This window comes from Ochotona princeps, chromosome 18 (assembly GCF_030435755.1).
Source record: "Ochotona princeps isolate mOchPri1 chromosome 18, mOchPri1.hap1, whole genome shotgun sequence".
NCBI classification, from domain to species: Eukaryota; Metazoa; Chordata; class Mammalia; order Lagomorpha; family Ochotonidae; genus Ochotona; species Ochotona princeps.
The window spans coordinates 27178191-27189065 of NC_080849.1; the positions used below are offsets into that span (position 1 = coordinate 27178191).

At 39.7% G+C, this 10875-nt stretch overlaps 1 non-coding gene across 1 annotated transcript; it reads left to right on the plus strand.

Moving 5' to 3' along the window:
- Nucleotides 1-3005: 3005 nt before the first annotated feature.
- TRNAM-CAU (transfer RNA methionine (anticodon CAU)) lies at nt 3006-3077 on the plus strand. Its single transcript has one exon. It is a non-coding gene; the product is annotated as a tRNA-Met (tRNA).
- Nucleotides 3078-10875: the final 7798 nt, after the last annotated feature.

Here is a 10875-nt window from a genome sequence, read left to right on the forward strand (position 1 = left end):
ATGGTCAATTTTACCACATTGGTTTTTGCAGAATGACTTCAGCAGAATCTATAGGTGGCACTGAGATATCCATCAATAATTGCTGATTCAGTAGTCGCAATAGGCATAGAAGCATGATGTGTATACTGGCGGTTTGATATCAAATTACTTCTCTACGAAATATGTCTGGATTAAATGGGAAAATTGTGTGTATCTTCACTGTTTATTGTATTTTACAGAGCTTTGGCATTGCTTTTATGTTGCTTGATTTGATACACCCATTAGCTGGTAGTCTTAGGAATTCCAAGGACTATTTGGTGTGTATTGGTTTCCACTGACCATGTACTGTAGATTTCAGAATGAAGATAACAAGGAAGCAGAAGTGACTTCCAATACTGTACTTTTGTGTGAATATTCAAAATTAACTTCAGAAATGACGTAGTCTGAGCGAACAATAGCCAGGTTGACTAAATGCTTCACAGTTTCTCCAATAAGATTAAGAATAATTGACAAGGTAGATATCTTCATCAAAGTTAAATAAGTCATTCCAGAAGGTGCTGACTGTTGAAGGACTAGCCATTATGAACAGACTTTTATAAATACTGTATACTTGATTAGAGTATATAGAATCACCTAATGTCTTTCTGACGCTGAAATTTAATGATCCTAGTATCCTATAAAAGAAAGGAATTTGCCGGAAAGGAATTAGAAAACACCTCTTCAGACTGTAAAAAGCTAACATTGTTAAAACTATTCTGCATCCAAAAAGGCTTGATGTATGTTACATTTATTGCTAAATTCATGAAGGAACTTTGTATAGTACAATTGCCTAACTTCAAAGTTCAAATGTCACTTTCTAATGGCAGAATTAATTTCCTTGATTGCAAATCCATCACGCCTCAGTGTGATGCATGTGGTATCAAACATGAGTATGTCTGCTATCATTAATTGTGGCATATTGTCACAATCGATGAGGGAAAGCAGTAAAGAGAGAAAGAAGAAAGGTCCTCATATTGGTACTTTGGCCATGTTTTCCCACAAGCTATGGTAGCTACAGCCAGAGTCTTCAAAAATGAGGGAAAGGCCCTTGTGATCTCTCAGGACAACAGGCAGTCATCCAGAACATCCATCACGAGACTCATCTCGCTTTTCATGTGAGATAATGATTGATAGGGACTAAACAAATGTTTTGAGAAATCAGGGAAGGTGCAGGCACTTAGGTGTGACATTTGGCCGTAGGAAATCTGCAGGGAACATGCCAACTGGCAATGAGCACACTCTGAGGAAATTAACACAAGTGCATTTTAAAAAAGAGCAAATAATGAACTCTCAGTTAAATGACAGCGAGGAAAAATGGCAATTATGGGTACCAGGTAGAGAATGTGCCAGGAAGGAAAGAAAACTGGAAGGAATAGAGCAAGATGAGCTCTTTGGGCATCTTTTAAAGCAGCCACTCTTAATAAAAACAGAACAGGCAGTGTAGTGAGAAAGACAAAGGCTTCAAGAGATAAGGTGCAAATGAAAGGAGTAATCGGGGAAATTTTGTTATGAATATAGGCACAATTGGAAATAGAAGAGTGTGAATTATTGATATGCATGTTTTAGTCCATTAAAATTCAATGAAGTGAGATGAAGAAAAGGTGGCAATGATCATTTGCCAGGATCAGAACCAACGGCTCTTCTTAAAACAGTCCTGGCATCCAGGCACTGAAATACTGCAAGGTTATGCTGCATAGACAAATATCCATGTCATGGACTTTACTCTTCCTAGCATGGGAAATGGGCACTGTGCGGTGGGAGCCCCACATCTCAACTTAAAGCACTACCTTATCACCCTGTAAACCATATTTTTCTCCACCGTAAGATCAGTTCCTCAGCGTAGCCACCAGTGGCTTCTGTAAATAGCAACAACTAGCTTGGCTGTTTCTCCACACTTCATTTCTCCCACCCTTAAGTTGCCATCTCTTAAAGGTGTACTCTCCTTCCCGTCTTTGTCATGTGATTTTTTCCCTGTGTACTTCTGGCTTCTTCTGTATTGAATATTCTGGCACATTTCCCTTAGAAACTGAAGCCCTACTTTTATAACCTCTCTTGTTCTTTGTTTCATTTTTTTTAAGTGAGAAAGTATGCAACCCACACACAGAGTTGTAAATACTGAGTTAAGCTTCATAGATTCATGCCATAGTTCCTGGCTCCATAAGTATTCATTTCTCTTTTCAAGTAACTCTTCAGTCATTATAGTTAGGTAGTGAGGTGGTTAGCAGCCAGTCCATTAGACTAGCATGCAATTAATACTTTCACATCATTAAAGAGATAAAATCATGTAAGCATTAATTCTGTCAGGCCTCATTGTTGACACGGATTGGTCCATGATAGCACGTGTATGCCATGTCGATACTAAGCTTCCACGTTCCCTCCACATGTAAGGTCTGAAGGGGTGTTCTGTTGATGGTCATTGGTGACTGCTGAAAGCCTTCTTAAACACAAGCCTGCAAGAGAAACCAGCCTGTCTTCAGATTCTGAGATGGAAGCTTCCTCATTAAGTGCAGTGAGAGAAAGCTAGTAAAATTTAAAAAGCATGGCACCAAGTCAAGCCAAAGCAAAAATTTCTGGAAATAACACATTATTTCTGCTCAAAATTACTGTTTGTACACTGCTTCCTCATTCTTTTTCTCTTATACTCAAAAACCTGCTTAAAACGATTAATCAGTAGTAGCAAGGCCACAATGAGGTATGTAAACAAAGACACTTCCATCTCTATCGCAAGCAACTGGAAAATATTTGAAACCATATCATAAAAACAGAGTAGCCATCCAAATAACCATGAGGCAGCATGACAAGTAGCACAGTGATGAAATGAATGAATATTCTGCGCTGAACATGGTATACTCTACTATAAAGAACAAATCAGGGCCCGGCGGCGTGGCCTAGCGGCTAAGGTCCTCGCCTTGAAAGCCCCGGGATCCCATATGGGCGCCGGTTCTAATCCCGGCTGCTGCACTTCCCACCGTGCTCTGTGTTTATGAAGCAGAGTGGCGCAGCGGAAGCGTGCTGGGCCCATAACCCAGAGGTCGATGGATCGAAACCATCCTCTGCTAATAAGTGCTTTGGGCCCGGCGGCGTGGCCTAGCGGCTAAAGTCCTCGCCTTGAAAGCCCCGGGATCCCATATGGGCGCCGGTTCTAATCCCGGCAGCTCCACTTCCCATCCAGCTCCCTGCTTGTGGCCTGGGAAAAGCAGTCGAGGATGGCCCAAAGCTTTGGGACCCTGCACCCATGTGGGAGACCTGGAAGAGGTTCCTGGTTCCCGGCTTCAGACTGGTGCAGCACCGGCCGTTGCGGTCACTTGGGGAGTGAATCATCATACAGAAGATCTTCCTCTCTCTCTATCCTCCTCTCTGTATATCTGACTTTGTAATAAAAATCAAGAAATCTTTTAAAAAAAAAAGAACAAATCAGTTCACTTCCATGGCAGTTATTTGAAAACGAGAAGAAGGAAGGAATGAACACAGAAGGCAGATCCTGTCTGAGTTGCTCCATTTAAGATCCAGCTCCCTGCTTATGGGCTGGGAAAGCAACAGAGGATGATTCAAGTCTCAGATCCTTGAATCCACATGGGAGACCCAGAAGAAGCTCCAAGCTTCTGGTTTCAGATCAGCCTAGCCCTGACAGTTGATGCAAGTGGCCCAGCAGATGGAATCTCTCTGTGTCTCTCCTCTGTCTGTAATCTATGTTTCAAATAAAAATAAATTGGTCCCAGCGCGATAGCTTAGTGGTTAAAGTCTTTGCTTTGCACATGCCGGGATCCCATATGGGCCCGGGTTCTAATCCCAGCAGCTCTACTTCCCATCCAGCTCCATGCTTGTGGCCTGGGAAAGCAGCCAAGGACAGCCCAAAGCCTTAGGACCCTGCACCTGTGTGGGAGACCTGGAAGAGCTCCTGGCTCCTGGCTTCGGATTGGCTCAGCTCCAGCCGTTGCAGTCATTTGGGGAGTGAATTATCGGACGAAGATCCTTCTCTCTGTCTTTCCTCTTCTCTGTATATCTGCCTTTCCAATAAAAATAAAAAAAGCTTTAAAACAATAAAAATAAAAAATAAAAATAAAGTAATCTTTCAAATACTTTTAAAAGATGGAAGGAAGGAAGGAAGGAGGGAAGGAAAGGAGTCAAGGAGGAATCACAATAAAAAGAATTCAGTTAGAATTAATTAATCTCATTTCTCTCTCAAAGTCAGTCAAGCAACTCAAACTAGTAAATAAAAAGTAGAAAGAATATATGTAAAAGAATACTTAACAGTTTTGGGCCCGGCGGCGTGGCCTAGCAGCTAAAGTCCTCGCCTTGAAAGCCCCGCGATCCCATATGGGCGCCGGTTCTAATCCCGGCAGCTCCACTTCCCATCCAGCTCCCTGCTTGTGGCCTGGGAAAGCAGTCGAGGACGGCCCAATGCATTGGGACCCTGCACCCGTGTGGGAGACCCGGAAGAGGTTCCAGGTTCCCGGCTTCGGATCGGCGCACACTGGCCCGTTGCGGCTCACTTGGGGAGTGAATCATCGGACGGAAGATCTTCCTCTCTGTCTCTCCTCCTCTGTGTATATCTGGCTGTAATAAAATGAATAAATCTAAAAAAAAAAAAAAGAAGAAAAAGAATACTTAACGGTTTCACCAAATATATACATATTTTTTCTACTTCCTACATTCTCCCAGTCTTTAAGTTAGCCATGACTACATTATGAAGTTCTAACCTATGGAAGATAGTGCAAGAGATATACCAACTTTAAGCTAAAAAACAAAAATCTAAAAAAAAAAAAATGGTAAAAAGCAAAACAAAATAAAAAACGAACAACAACAGAAACCTTTCCTTATCAGTGAACTGATACTTATCTGTGGTGAAGATGAAATACTGAAGAACAAAAATGTGGTTCTGGTGCCTTCACAATTCTGCCAGAAACAGTTCCTATAGACCGGGGTAAATAGGGAAGACAAATATGACCTTAAACTTTACCATAACCCTAACAAGGGGTGGAAGAAAAGAGAAGAAGCAGGAAGCACACAAGAATGCTGAATCTCTACTTCCAGCAACAGAAAGCCAGTCATCATAGAAAACTTACTCTCAAGACACAATAATCAGTACAAGTTTGGAAAATATATGTATAAAGGAAAAGTACAATTAACATGGTGAGAATCTGCTTCCCATGTAAAGAAATCGGGGACAGAGGTCCTAATAGTTGTCACAATCAGCCTCATACCATCATGTAACTTTTCCAGAAGAATGAACATGCAACGAACCATTTCACAAAATTCTTTTAAAAGGAAGGAATTTAGAAAAAAAAATAATGCACTACAGTTGGAGGAGAGCTATGACAAATACAGTAAACTTTAACTTTCCAAAAGTATCAACCAACAAATGTTAATATTAATACAATTACCTTAATGACAAAGCACATCTTCTAGATACTGTAAATACTAACCCTGGCTCTGCTATAGGCTTAACATTTGACCTTTAATAAATCTCTTTTCTTCATTGGCTTTCTGGAAAATAAATAAATAAGATATAGTAAAATAAAATGGGGCAAGAAGGATACTAGATTATGCATTTTTAAAGCTGAATCAAAATGTTTTACCCACCCAGATCAGTGAAAATAGTCCTGTTGAGTGCTCATATTCAATGTCAAAATACTCCCAGGAATTACTCTCCAGAAAGCAAAGTTGAGTTTTATTTCACAGTGACTAAGGAGTATCATGAATTCAGTAAAACTCTTAACCACATCCAATCTTCTCAGGCCCCTTTTCATTTAGTTCATGGATGTTGGCATCAATTGAACAATATTCTGACCTTTTTTAAAGGTCAAATATAATACTACATCAGCTTGGTTTGCTGAACTTTAGACTCCTCTGAATTGGAGGATATTTGGGAGCTCCTGGGTAGATTTTGTATATAATGTCATGCCAGAACTAATGATTCATTTCTTTTAGGAATTACAAACCTTTCCTTTAAAAACAAGTTAGAATATATATCATTTAAGCTCGAGCATTCAGACGTATCGTTGAATCAGCAGCCCTCAGGATAAAGGGAGTCAGATTGAAAGGAAAACAATGATTGGGACCAGAGAAATATACAAGATCAAAGGCACATTTCTCAAAAATTTAACTCCAGAACATAATTGACTTGAGGCATAAATAGAAAGTAATTCAGACTTATGTGCAATTTAAAATACATTTTTGGGACCCCCTCATTTGTTTCGTTTTTTTTTCTCTTTGACTAAAAGAAGTGCTATAGTCCTGGAAATTCATATTGTTTTTCATAAAGTGAATTCTCCCTTTTTGAAACATACTCATTCACCATCCTATTCTTCAATCTTGGAGTCTTTCAAAGTGAAATGAAACCTTCATGATAAATTAGATCTTTCTCCTTCTCATCACCTTCACATCATGATTGTCATCTTGATTCGCATTTATGCCTTGTACTATTTACGGGATATTAATGCCTGGTGTTAATAATCTATATATTTTAAAGTTTCTGAGAATTCCTACATAAGTATGACATAGATACTTATAAAAACTAGCTATGGATTTACTCTTCTCATCTTTCATGACATAGCAGGGAAAAGGTAGAAATAGTTTTCCACATTATGTAGCCCTAGGTATATAAAGGGGGCATCACATGTGCAAATCATATGCAAAATAGTTTCAGCTGGTATTAGTTAACACATACTTTTGACACAATTTTGTAAGGTGACACTGAAAGTAAAATCAAGACAGTAAAGCAGTAAATAATACCATCTCTAGAATCAGCATGTTCACAGTCTAATGTGAGTGTCAAAAGACACATGAAGAAAATGAAATAATGTTAAAAAAATCAACAGAATTCATACCTTTTGATTTTGTTCAACTAAACGAATGAAAAAATGAATGAATGAAAGTGAAAGTGACAGTGAGTTCAACTGAGGCTACAGATGACTAAATTGCCACACGATGCCAACAGCAGAAAAGAGGTTGGTCAAAACTTGCCGCAGTTCTTGTATACTTGGCGGGGGGTGAGGCTGTACCTGGCATCCAGCTTACCTGGATCACTCTTGCCCTGCATTTGCAAAGCCCATCCTGAGCTCATTGTTACCAAAGCCCACTGCATACCTAGCTCATGAATGTGTGAATGATACCAACAGGGATTCCAAGTTGCTGAAATAGTCCCCCATCCATGGTGGCAAACTCAGAAAGCAAAACAGTTGGAGGACTTTCTAAGAAAACTAAGAGGTAGCAGTTGATTGCTTCTTTTGGGGAAAAACAAGACTTTATCATTGTTGAAGAGTGATAAAAAGAACTGCTTTAATCATTTTCTATAACAGCACATGGCCCACATAATCAATTCTAAACAAAGGACCTCTCCAACAGGGAATTGACTAGAGGTAGCTTCCACTTCAATCCTCTGTGATTCAAGTGAAAAGTAAAGATATTGTTACAAAAAAGGGATAATATCAGCCCTTGCTTTGTCCCAGACTAATGTCGATCTTGTATAGGTCGGTTCTGTTCTGTTTATTCTTTAATAAAGACTTTGGGTGATTTGGTCCTTGACATCTAGTATTCCATTAGTCATTCAATAAAGAATTGTGACATAAAGCATGGCAAGGAGTATATAGCAATAGAGGTTAAATAAGAGGAATATACTGGGAATGACTGAAATGTTTAGAACTGTATTTCTGAAAGTTGTTCACTCCATGCTTCTGGAGATAACTGGCAAATGGCTAGTCAAGAAACTGCGATTATCCCTATATAACAACGAAATGCCTTAGAAGTCAGCTTCTGTAGTTTTGGCTATTAATTTCAATCTTTCCAGTACTAGTATGAGTTGTAACTACAGCCCCCTCCAGGAGAGCTTTGCTGCTGTTGTTGTTTTTGCTGTATGCATTTGCCACCGTGCCAGGGAATGGCAGAACTGAATCAGTGGTCCATGCTAGAAGCCATTGTGACTTGCTTCTTGGATGCTGCCTGGATTACCAAGTTCAAGCCTTAAATGGTATTCAAGCCTAATATTCCTTGCTGATAAATAAAATCATAATCCAAGAGAACTGCACAGAAGAAAGAGGGGGTAAAACAAGAGTAGGGATATGGGGACAGGGAGCTGCTATTTGTAGCACATAACAATGAAATACGGCTTTTTATTAGTTATGAAGCTGAAGAAAAAGACCATGTAATGAGATTTGGACCTATAGGTCTCAATAAAAAGAGAATGAAACCACATTTTATAGACCAATTATGCCTTGCACTATCCTACCTGATCTCTCAGAAGTTTTTATTGTACCGCCATCTCCAATGGCCTTGTTGTTCCTTAGATAAATCTTATTCTCACTCCCACATAAGATTCTGCTTGCAGTCCCTGGCTTCTTCAGTGGTTGTCTCATGTGTAATTCAAAGTTACAGGAACAACTCAGGAGGCCCAGGGACTCTGAGTCATCAGCCTTGGCAGAGTCCCTCTTATATTCTGTTATGATACAGTCAATGCAGAATCAGTAAATATCCAGAACATCTAAACATCTATTCAGTGCCAAGCACCACACAGATACTTTAGGAATTTTATTTCACTGATTCCTATGGAACATTTTAAAAAATGATTCCTTAAGCGCTCCTTCTTACAAAAGAAGCACCAGATAATTTAATAATACTGACAGAATCCAAATATTGCAGCTGGTTGTACAACATGTTATTTTTAAGTTACGGCTTATTTTCATCAGGTAACTGCATAATGGGGACATGGTGAGATGATGGTCTTATTTTTCAAATCCAGATATTCTTGCAGGGTTTCCGTGGACCTCTTCTATCTGTACCTAAACTGCTCAGAGATGTGCTTCATTTACTTTCTGTTTATAGAAATTAACCAGATAATTAGCATGATCTGTGCGGTTCTCATGGCAAAAAGAGATGCATGGGTCACAGTTTGGACCTTGGGCATATAGATATGTATTCTCAGTGGGAAGACAAGGGGTACATTTCTGGTTTCCCTAAAGAGAATACTGTAACAGAAGGCCTGAGAAGATCATAGGTGATACCTGTAGGTGAAGACACTTAAAGAAAACAGAGTGACCCTCTTCATCCCTCTAACATTGTGCTCAGTCCTTCCTCCTAGATTTTAGAAATTTCTCTCTCACTTTCCATCTCCCACCGTCCATGTCTCACTTGATGTATGCAGTATGGAAGTCTGTTTAAAGTAGACTCAACTTGTGTCCAAGTTTGTTTCAGATAGCCAGCAAGAGCCAACAAAGTGATTTCAGTTTCAAGATATTTAAATAAGGGAGACACAAACTCATGAAATAGGAAGATAAACAAGCTGACACTAATACAAAAAAAAACAAGTATTGGGCCCGACGGCGTGGCCTAGCAGCTAAAGTCCTCGCCTTGAAAGCCCCGCGATCCCATATGGGCGCCGGTTCTAATCCCGGCAGCTCCACTTCCCATCCAGCTCCCTGCCTGTGGCCTGGGAAAGCAGTCGAGGACGGCCCAATGCATTGGGACCCTGCACCCGTGTGGGAGACCCGGAGGAGGTTCCTGGTTCCCGGCTTCTGATCGGTGCGCATCGGCCCGTTGCGGCTCACTTGGGGAGTGAATCATCGGACGGAAGATCTTCCTCTCTGTCTCTCCTCCTCTCTGTATATCCGGCTTTAAAATAATAATAAATCTTTAAAAAAAACAAAAAAAAACAAGTATTGAATGCCATGCACAAGATTTGCAGTTGCCTAATTAGTTGCTTTTCTCACCGGTCTCTTGATTTATGCCCTGTGAACAGCAAGGATCATAAGTTCAATGTTATTAGTTATATTTGTATTTGTGGAGTATTTTTATTAAAGCTGACCAGCATCTACTGTATAAAAACATATTCTATCTATAGCATTTTATGGCTATTAGGAGAGCTGTTGTAGTGATCTGAATTATTAATGATATTTCCCCATAGAAGCACACAGATGTTCATTTATGCATTTATAAACAGATATCTAAAAAAGATAGTCAGTCAATTCTATCTTTTTGTGATATAAGTAGAATTCTGAATGTAGCTTATGACCAAGAACCTTTCCCAACTTTGTAAGAGCAAATGTAGCAGCGAGAAAAGAGATGGTTGCATAGTAAAATCATGCAAAAATGTTAATGATGGAAAGGTTAAATAAATAAATGTAACTTATAAAGCATGTTTTTCTGAAAGCAATCTATCCCAGTTCATCAACATTTGTATTCATTTCTTCAGATCTTCTAGGCTGTAAGCTATGTAACAATGTCCACCTTGCTTGCCCTACTCAATGTATTTCAATGAATTTTTACACTGATACTATATGAACTAGACATTGTGGTAGGTATTGGAAATATAAAATATCTATAACACTGAACATAAGAAATTTCCATTGTTTGTGTGGATATTCACAAGTAAATAGTTGATTTCAGTGTCTTCATTTCTTAAATAATGTCACATATGAGTTGCCACATTTCTTCTAGACATATCATTCCAAATTTCTATTCTACAATGCATCTTTCATATGAGGATTTCTGTATATTACGTCCACACTTTGAACAAAAAAAGTATTTCCAGAGAGGAAAATCAATAAACAAAAATAAATGAACAAACACACAAATGAATGAATAAATAAGTCCAGAGCCATCTAAGAATGAGTTACAAGATTAAATCAGGGCCCAGAGTGGTAGCCTAGTGGCTAAAATCCTCACCCTGCACACCAGGATACCCTATAGGCACTGGTTCTAATCCCGGCAGCTCCACTTCCCATCCAGCTCCCTGTTTGTGGCCTGGGAAAGCAGTGGAGGATGGCCCAAGACCTTGAGTCCCTGCCTCCATGTGGGAGCTCCAGAAGAGGCTCCTGGCTTCAGATCGCCGCAGCTCTGGCCATTGTGGCCTCGGGGGTGAAT